Source organism: Antennarius striatus, chromosome 10 (assembly GCF_040054535.1).
Source record: "Antennarius striatus isolate MH-2024 chromosome 10, ASM4005453v1, whole genome shotgun sequence".
Lineage (NCBI taxonomy): Eukaryota > Metazoa > Chordata > Actinopteri > Lophiiformes > Antennariidae > Antennarius > Antennarius striatus.
The window spans coordinates 16966861-16977112 of record NC_090785.1 but is presented as its reverse complement, the minus strand read 5'-3'; positions in this window follow the sequence as shown (position 1 = coordinate 16977112).

The following is a 10252-nucleotide window of genomic DNA, read 5'->3' as shown; positions in this document are numbered from 1 at the left end:
GATGTCCATTTCTGTTGTATCACATCCAGCACATTTTTAATCAATTTAAACCTCATACTTGTGGTTGTAGATTATACATGATTATGATGCTAATGCAGCATGATACTAGTGCAGGGGCCTTGAGCAATGCATTACATTAGCGGCTAAAGATCAAAGTACAACAATACAACAACCAGCAGTAATTGACATGAATGCTTCCAGCAGCTGCCTGTATGGGATATTTATGGTAATAAATAGGTCATCTATGTTTCTGTTGCTCAAGGCCAAACAAAGTCTGGTCTCCCTGTTGCATTACAGCGCAGTATTACATTTTCAGGAAACCATCTTTCTCTGCCAGGACAGCATGTATTGATATTGGTGCGGGCAGAGTGGACATCCTTTGATTGAGAATATGCAATGTAAATAATTGCATGCTGGGATGGAAGACGAATAAGACAGGGAGAAAAAAAGAGAGAAACACTCACAGAATGTGAGTAAATCTATTCAGTCGGGGCTCATTTTAAAATGCTTAGAAGGTAGCATTGAAAAGTACCCTGCTATGTCCATTGATTAACAGTAGGTATTAACTCTCATAAAGAGCTCATTACGCTCCTGCATCCATCACACAGGCTATTAGGATTTCAACCTTAATGCCTTGGTACCTTGAATGGAGGGTGAGGAAACAGAGCAATGGTCCAATGTGATAGATATGGGGACATTCTGACTGGTGTTTTACAATCAATAAGGAAACAAAATGCTTGTGAGGGAGTGGGTGTGTCTGTTGAGTGCACATGACAGATGTCTGGAGCAACAAAAAATTCTCCCAAACTCCATAACTGGTTCAGTTTGTGCCTGGAATGCTAGTAAACCTAAGTTTACATCAGCACCATCATGCAGCTAAAGCTGGGTAGATCCCTCGCCTGTCGCACAGAGCAGGCCTGTTTAACATCCAGTGGGCGTCGTTAAATTTAAAAGAGCACTTTAGAGCCAGATGGAGTTGCTATGCAGGGTAACTACGGATAACTTTTAAACTTTGGTTTTTAACATTTCAAACTATAAAATGTCACAAGTGTGAAGGTAGTGATCCTGCCATGATTATGGGAGCTGTCCATGAAAGTGAGTACATGACCTTATCTTTTTTGATGCAACATTTCAGTTTCCTTGATGAACAATGGATTTCTTTCTCGGTGTACATCATAAATGTTAATTCTAGCAACAAGAATAAAGTATGTGTCCTTGGAGGCCTACAGGAGATGCATGGTGCATCATGAGATGAATCCCGCCCAACTGCTGTTATTCCACATGGCAGAAACTTACATTTTTATGCTCTTGATGGTACACCAAATAATCTCTTGATTATATATGTTTTCAATAATTAAGGGATTTTGAAGATGATGTAAACTCAATATTGTAAATAGGCACCTAATTGTAAGCCAGAATCGAAATATTCTTCAAAATTATTCCTCATTAGGATGTTATTATGATGATGATGATGATGATGATGATGATGATGATGATGATGATGATGATGACGATGACGGTGATGAGGATAATGATGCTGGTGTGGGATGTACAAAAGGGCCCTAAAAAATATCATATTTCAGTGAATACACACACACACACACGCATACACACATGCACGCACACACACACACACACACACACACACACACACACACACACACACACACACACACACACACACACGCACACACACAAACATGCATACACACTCAAAGAACTGCTATTCAATACTGACTGGCAAAGCCAAAGCAAAGAGAAAACATTCATGCCAATGCTCAACTCTAATGTCAACAATGAAGGACTGCTTGCACACTTGAGATGACTCCTGAAAAATACCTTCAAAGACTCACAAAGATCAAAAGGAACACTGAACTATAGAAACATGAACATTTAAAAAGCTTGTGGTTTATAATAATCAGTTATCCTAAAACCTTGATACTTGGGTCAATTAATTACTTGCTGGCTCCACGTATATTTAATGCTAATGCAAAGTAAGTAAATAACTTTCCAAAACTTCCCCTTGGAAAAACGGGAAGTTTGCAATCCAGTGTTTTTCTTTGAGTTTCTATTTTAAATAATTACTGCATCAGTATCATATATCTTGCGTATACTGATAGATGTATCTATCTGTATGTGTGTCTCTGTGTTATATGTGTGTGTGTGTGTGTGTGTGTGTGTGTGTGTGTGTGTGTGTGTGTGTGTGTGTGTGTGTGTGTGTGTGTGTGTGTGTGTGTGGCAATCACACTACAGAGACGTGAGTATTACTTTGCAGTTGTAATGTTACCTGAGTAGGAGGAGAGAGGACACAGAACAAGAGAAGATAGATGGTTAAAGTAGAGAAAGCCGAGGGGGTCAATCACGAGATCTGGAACACAGATAAATCACAGTCCACCCACACAGGTGTTTTCCTCAAGGTCGTCTACACACACACGCACGCGCGCACACACACACACACACACACACATACACACATCAAACTTTTTCTTGTTAATTACTCCAGTGACAGCTGTCCAACTTCCCTTGATCATTGCACTAAGGAATATTATGTAATATATTAGATGAATAAGGACTTATTATCAGTCAGACTGCTTACTATACTGTGAAATTCTGGGACACTACCAGAGCTATGAGTATATCTGTGGACTCATCAACAGAAAGACAAACATTTGAAAAAGATGAAAAAAAGGTGAAAAAAAGATATGAAGGAGAAGACAAGTATGCGGGAAAACATGAAATCTAAGTAGAATTGAAAAGTAATTGTAAGATGACAGGGATGTTGGAGAACGTTATGTCATGACCTTTTCTCTGCAAATAAGAGCCAGAAATAGAAAGCATAGGAAGTGATAATGTAAATCCACCTCAACGTGAAATAACACAGTTAATGGTAAGTTAATGTAATCAGAGCATTAGTAAGTACTAAACAAAATGCTCTAACGTTCAACCCCATCAATCTCTGAGAGTCAAAATGCTTCATATGCAGTTATTTTTAAAGCAGTCGTATTTTTAAACAAACCTAATGCATTATGTGTAACCAGGTAACAAGGTAGAACTGACAAAAAAAGTCCCGACTTGTCAGAAGTACATTACAGTAGATCTGACATATTCTAAAGCAGTAGGTGTTATGGTGTTTCTACCATTTTCATGATATAACCCCCCCCCCCCCCCCCCCCCAAAAAAAGGAAGAATTGTGAAAAATGCAGACCCGACAGTGAGTGCAATATCTCAGCAGAATGTTTGAGCAGTAAGAGTATATTGCACTGGAGGTATACTATGTTTTGTTGAAGCACTCCTGGAATGTGTTTAAGAAAGTGCTGCAGACATCTGGTTCTGGGAACCCGCTGATCACAATCGACCGAGCTCGACAGCGCATATTATTTCACTGCATTTGTAATGGTTTCCTGTGTAATGGCTACATACCTAAAGACAATTAGCTACAAGGACCATAACCAGCCCTGGCTCTCCTTTATCAGAAAAATAGGTATCATGGCAGCACATAAGTGCTAGTATAGACGCCGCTTAGGGCCATCACATTGTGGGAGGCTTCCGGTCCAGACGACGCCTCCGGTAGTCAAATAGGAGGAGGATATTTTTGTATATTATCACTCAGCATAAGGTACTATTCTGACAATTGCTCACATTTGATCTACTCAAGACCAAACTTTATTTTTTTATTATCATTTGCATATTTCAATAAACAGCTGTGTAATATAGACTGTATTATGTAATTATTTACCTGGGTGTGTGGGTGGCATCTACTTTCATGATGCCTGAACTGATATTAATATCTCATGTCTTTAAATATATCTGCCAAATTGCCGGAACTGTTGAAACCAACTGCAAAAAAGAAGAACAAAATAAAAACAGCAACAACAACAACAACAAAAAAAAGCTTTACAAATGCAACATCATAAACACTCTTTCTCCCTCGCCGTGACTGCTGCCGATAATGACCCGCTCTGTTCACTCACGGCTTCAATCAGATGTTACATTGGGCTTTCTCCCCCGGACTTTTAAAATCTGTTTAATGTTCAGATTCAGGCTCGTACTGCATGGGAGATTTTTTTTTTTTTTTCAAAACCAAAAGTCCAATTATTTGGTCTGGGTCATATTCAAAAGATACAATGATTTGGAGCATGGCTTTGTATTTTCCAAAAGCAGTAATAAAAAAATAAAAATAAAAATTATATTTAATAGGACAAAAAAATAAGGACAAATAGAAAGAAATTAAGCTTTAATTATACCATATTTTAATTAGTCTACTCTTGTGGGTTTTGATATAGAAGTGTATTATAGCAGCAATATAATTTAGAACAGGAGATAAAACCCTGTCCACTTCTAGTAGAAGCAGATGTATATCGAACATAAATATACATATAGAGATACAGATTCTTCTCTTCTCTTTTCTTTTCCATTTCCTTTTTCATTTTCTTTCGATTTCTTTTCTTTTTCTGAGTGGCTTTAAAGGAGCCATTAACTGGCTCATTCAAGTCAATTGTACACCAACCAAAAGCAACAATCGGTCAACAAGACTGGTGGCTAAAAGCCTGTTAAAACTCAGCATGGAGCCTTTCTATCATGATGTCCATCCATTTTTCCAACGCTCATTGTCAGTAGGAGATGAAGTTCTTCATTTAGCATTTTGTTCTTTCTGTTTCTCTCTCTCTCTCTCTCTCTCTCTCTCTCTCTCTCTCTCTCTCTCTCTCTCTCTCTCTCCCTCTGTCTCTTCCTCTCTTTTAATTTGAAAGGAATTTAAATAGACAGACTATTGAAAACACAAGGACCTGTTATCACAAACGACAAAATTGTTGTCTATGAAGTGTTTCGCTCTCAATTTTCTGCTGTATTTGTGCGGCTGTTCAAATTAAGTTGTTTACATAGTTTGTTCCCAAAGACAAAGGGAGGAAGACGCAAAGTGACTGAGAGAAAAAAGGAGTAGATGGGGAGAGCGTAACGCACACAGAGGTTGGTGAGAATAAAGATGGAAAACAAATCGCTGCAGGAGAATTTGTGTTTTGGTGGATGAGCCTGTACCAGACACAAATCTGGTTAAATAAGAAAGCAAGTAAGTAATAAGTAAGTAAACAGAAAAACAAAAACAAATAAATAAGCAAACACTTCATTAAAGTATTCAGATTCTCCCTCATGAACAGCTGTACTTCCTCTACCTTCAAATGCGAAAACATCTTATGCCCATCATTGTTCCTTTCTAAGGGAACATTTTGCAAATAGGTAGTTTTTATACTGTACAGTAATTATTAGCTTTATAACAATAATCCTATAATGTATGGTATGTTTTTAATTTTCTCATATGAATAACGAATTTAGTCCATATACAGTAGACTTATTGTACACAGAGAGAGAGGGAGAGAGAAGCGAGAATGTGTGCAAATTCTTTCCTGGACAGGAAAGAATATGCACGTATGAATTTAGATGTATTACATTAGAGATAAGAAACTCCAGTCGGCTATTTATCAACTGACATTATTATAATATTATATATTTAAGAACTGCACTGAACTGGCAACATGCTTAGTGTGTACCCCACCTCGTCAGCTGGGATAGACTCCAGCAGAGCCTGCGACCACGATTCGGATAAGCAGTTGATGATGAGATGATCCCTATGGACTCATCTTCAAGGTAATGAATGAATTAATATATTTAAAAGAGGGCGGCACAGTGTCTCAGTGGGTAGCGCTGTCGCTGTACAGCAAGGCGGTTCCGGGTTCACATCCCACTCTGCGTGGTGGTGAACGAGGAATGAATGAATGAATATATTTATCAAGGAAGGATATAAAGAACAAGATACTGGTCCAGTAGGTGTCACCTTTGGCTGCACATACACTTAGCTGACAGGCTTACATTATGCATAATGTGTGTGTAGGTTCTCAGTCATCCAGTCTAGGGATGACTGAGAAGCGAGAGGTGAAACATCTTCAACTAAAATTAAGCAAGTCAAGTTCTTTTTCGCTGTTTTTGGTCATGTATAATTTTGATGTAAATGCATACTTAAAACTTACAATGTAAATGAGAGACATACAGTAAAACAACTTACCGACCCACGATCAGCTAAAAAGAAATGGTCTCTCCCACAGATCCTACTCATTCCAATTTTGTTTGGTTTCTATGGACAGCAGACTAGAGGATATCATGACAGATCTACTGTTTGTTCTGATTTCACTACACAGCAGTTATTAACAAAGATTACATTTCTGATGATGAGCAGCAATAGCTTAGCATTTGCCAAACTGTTGGAGGTTAATGTCAAATCACAATTGCAAATCACAAATCACATGCTATGGAATGGTGACAGCCTATCTTTTGAAAACCTGAAAAATACATTTAAAATGATTGCCTTTATTAATCCCTCTCAAAATGGACTAACAAATGCTTGGAATATTGAGTGTAATAATAATAATAATGTAACTTAATAATAATAATAATATAATGTAATGTATAATGTAATAATAATAATAATAATGTAACTTAATAATGTAACTTATACAGGGTCTTTGGCTGTGCCATTACTTTCTGTCATTGTTGTGTGTATTTATTGTTATCTCTTGCGAGCAGATATCACCTGAATTTCCCTTGGGATCATTAAAGTATCTATCTATCTATCTATCTATCTATCTATCTATCTATCTATCTATCTATCTATCTATCTATCTATCTATCTATCTATCTATCTATCTATCTATCTATCTATCTATCTATCTATCTATCTATCTATCTATCTATCTATCTATCTAATCTTTGCCTCTTAATTATCACTGGTGGTACAGTTCCAGGTGTAGAGGATGTTCAGTCATGTTGTGCCTGAAGGTCTTGTTGTCTGTCGTCATATTTTAACAATAGTGGACATGTTAACTATATTCTATTCACATTTCTTTGTTTAACATCTCTAAAGGATGCCAATAGGACAGAAAAAATGGAGGTTAAATGCATATCTACCTAAAAAAACAAAAAACAAAAATCCTCTTGTATACCGTAGGCCAAAGAAGCGTACAAAGTTAACAGTGTAAGTTGCAATAACTTGCTGTGGCGACCCCTATAACAAAGGGACCAGCTTAATAGATGATTCCTCTTCATACAGTAGACAGAAGAAGACCCTGGAGGTGAAGTTGACTGTATTAAGTTCACGTTATGTTCTCAGGTGGACTGATGGATCAACTGTGACGAAAACAACTAACACAACTTGGCCTTGCTTTGGATGCTCCAGACATTTGAAGCACTTAAACTCAACCTCAGCATCTACTGTGGAAATACTCCTGCATCTTTCCATGTTTATAAATACACAGTGACCACAGTCGTTTTTCTCTGTCAAGCTTAAAAACTAACACACACACACACACACACACACACACACACACACACACACACACACACACACACACACACACACACACACACACACACACACACACACACACACACACACACACACACACACACACACGACTTCTTAATATGAGCTTTGGACTGATCTCTGACTGAGAGGCACCTCACCATGAGGACTCATTAATCTTGTCTTCGATCTTGGGTGGGATTGAAAGCGCCACACACGCATGCAACACTCACACACACACGCACGCAACACTCACACACACACGCACGCACGCACGCACGCACACACACACACACACACACACACACACACACACACACACTAAAACCCACTAATAAATATACATACTTGCACACAGGAGACAAAAGGATGATTGGGACTGTTTGCATGGCTCCAGTTCAACTGGAAACTGTGGCCTACTTTGTGTCCAAGATGATCTGTGAGCCAACAACAAGGGGGAGTGCAGGACAGGAAATATTTCATCCCTCCCACTCCCACACGCCTCGCCCCATTACTGCCAACACCTCTCTTAGCCATAGGGAAAAAAACATTTGCCTTTTAAGTGTCAATGGTTGTTGCACTCACCAATTCTGTCAGTATTTGTACAAGTTGGTATATTCTGTGTCTTGTTGTGATTTTGATGCAATGAAGTTGTTTCCAATTCCGTTTTTTCCACTCATCCTCATTTCTTCCTCCCTAGCATTCCGTGTTTGTTTGCGACTGTTTGCGACTAGTTGTGTCTCTGGGAGTGGTAATCCATTCTGCACCTCAAATCCACTGTATTCATTAGCCAACTTGACATGACAATGTTTTCAGGTAATGCTCCGTCACTGCATTGAACACTTCCTTTTAATGGAGTATTTCCTGTACTATCTGCAGATACTGAAGGATGATAAAGTTGCTTTGTTTGTGATTTAGCATCCATTATTCTGACATTGTGGGACAAAGGATCCCTTTTTAAACAGTTTGCTCAAGTTTTCATTTTTGTCAAACATTAATTTTCACAAACTGACATCTCCTTCGCTCTTCGTTCATTCCGACAACTTAACTTTCCAATAAACCTCCTTAAACCTAAACACAACAGTCTCTTTTCTTTTTCTGAGTCCACACAGTTTTTGTTCATAACAATATGAATTAAAAAATGCTGGTGCTGATGTCCAGGTCACATGGACTTTTTCACAGTGTCAGCGTTTGGTTATTGCTCCTGAAAGTAGGAAGGTTGTGCAGTCAGTGCTTATACCTCAATTTTTGGACACCCTAATTAGCAAGTAGACTCACTATAATGATAAGTCACAAAACAAGATATATTCTCTGTAATTAAACTTAGTCCTGCTTGGGTTTCAAACCTCTTCTGTTTGAAAAATAGAATGGAAGCAAACTTGAAGGCATTAACACAAGTAGTTGTTTTCTTCTTAGTGTCCTGAGGTAATTCTAAATTCTTGTTCTGTGCATTATTTGTGGTTTGCCCAAGGTGTGCATATGTGACTAACAGCTGCAATCCCTGCAGGGAAGGAGATGGATGGAAGTTGCCACACTGATCACGAGCTGTGAAGAGAGACCTCATCCACCTTGAATTTTCTTGTTGAGGTCCTTTCTCTTCTCATCTGCTCATTTGTCAGAATAGAAATGAATAGGAGGAAACAAGCCACCCCTCTTTCTTCCTTGCTCTCGGTTCTTGTGTAATCTCCACACTGGGCTGCAGAGTGCCACAGAGCCTCTGTTTATTAGAGTAATCCTTAAATCCACATTCTGCAGGCCCCGCAAAACTCTAATCTGACTCAAAACAAAGGGATTAGAGACGACAAGGTTCCACTCTCTGTCTCTTTGTGTCTGCCAAAGTGGGTTTGGGGTGAGACACACACACACACAAACACACACACACACACACACGCACACACGGACACACACGCACACGGACACACACAAACCAACAAACACACAAGCGCTGTTGCATAGTCTTATCCGTCACACCCAAATTTGCTAAAGACTGATTTGCGCATACAGACGCATACCGGCACACACACATTAACACACACACACACACACACACACACACACACACACACACACACACACACACACACACACACACACACACACACACACACACACACACACACACACACACACACACACACACACACACACACACACACACACACACACAAACAAACACAAACACTTGCTATGAACACAAGCTTGAGGAGAAAAAAAACAGAGTTAGAGCCAACGTGCAAACAAACTGGGTAATTACACATAGCTCTCAAACTCATGGGAGAAATGATAGACAAGATGAGAATGAGCTATGGGAACGAGACCTAGCAACAGCAGGATGGATATAACCAGAATAACTGAACAAGCGTGGGTTTTTTATTGACTCACACTGTCGCAAAAAACAACAAAAGAGTACATTTATTTTACACACAATTGGTGGATGTCAGGAACTATGGGGGTGCAAACAAGTCAATATTTGTCCAGCATGTATGCATTATCGATGGACATTCACATCCACAACAAGATCCTGTAATGACATTAGTACTCAAAGTATACATCAAGTTGTGCGTTTCCATAACATCCAGATGCCGCCACTGTGGCAGGCATCCAGTCAGTGTTCAGCACACTTTCCAAATGACAGTTTCTTTTAGCTTTCCAATATGGCAAATGAATAATGTATAAAAATTCAGTGTCAAGATGGCACTCACTTGGTTCTCAATGCTAATTTTTCACTTAAAGTCTGTTCCAAAAATGTAGTGTGTCACAATGTTTATAAATGGGTTCAATTTCTGGTTATTTGCACACATTTGTCAACTTTTCTACTGTTGTAGTACTTCCTTTAAAATACTTTTATCAAAACTTTTTTTAGATATAAAAATGTCAAACTTAAGTTCTGGTAAAAACAACATA